The sequence below is a fragment of the Hipposideros armiger genome, unplaced genomic scaffold (genome assembly GCF_001890085.2).
Source record: "Hipposideros armiger isolate ML-2016 unplaced genomic scaffold, ASM189008v1 scaffold_21, whole genome shotgun sequence".
In the NCBI taxonomy this organism is placed as follows: Eukaryota; Metazoa; Chordata; class Mammalia; order Chiroptera; family Hipposideridae; genus Hipposideros; species Hipposideros armiger.
This window is the reverse complement of record NW_017731371.1, coordinates 1,776,612-1,777,510: the sequence shown is the minus strand read 5'-3', so window position 1 is coordinate 1,777,510 and position 899 is coordinate 1,776,612.

Sequence of the window (899 nt, the reverse complement as noted above, 5' to 3'; positions counted from 1 at the left end):
TAACTCCTTAAGTTTCAGCACTCCAAAAGTGAACTTGAACCCATAATTTCAAATGAACTTTGTTTGAGCCAGAAAGAAATAAAGGCTTACAGTGTAGCTCACATGAAAATGACATACCCATTCATTCATGCCTTCTTGTTCAGAAAACATTTTGCAGATGAAGGGTACATTTTTAAAACATATAATGATGGTACATTCAACTTGGTCAAAGGTAAATAAAGAGGGGTTCAGGGTATCACTGCAATTTAGATGTAGTTGATCCATCAAAAAGTCTCATGAAAACTTCTCACAAGTTAACGACCTGTCATTTTCTAACTGGACTACAGGCTTCATTTTCTATCCTTACAAAACAAAAAGAAGAGTCACTAGCTTCAGAAAATACATTTAGAGATTGTATTTCTAGGGGTTAGATACTATAAAATTGACAGAAATTTAAAAGTACTAAATAGAACTAGGTCTGTTGTTTACATAATGTTACTTAAAATGTTAATACATTTTCAGTTACACACTAAAGAATGTAAGTACACTATAACTGCAAGAGGAACAGATTAATAGACTGTATTAGAGTTTAGTTACCATCTGATTTTTATTAGCCCACCTCAACCTTATTGTTAATGCAAAAAATCATATTTCCTGTTTAACAGACTTCTGTCAATTGATGCTTTTCTTCCTCCCTTACCTGGACACAGTCCCATTTTATCTACTCTCCACATAGATTAGAAAACTTTTCCATTAGGCTCCAACAATAACACCAAGTAAACTATTATTTATTGAGTACTAATTATTTGTGAAGCCCTAGGCTGGGTGAGATGCCAACATCTTTGAACAGCCTCAAGGCCTCTGATGGAAGGATACTAGGGAAAATCCATCTCAGCCTTGTTCAGTGGGTTCTTGTCATC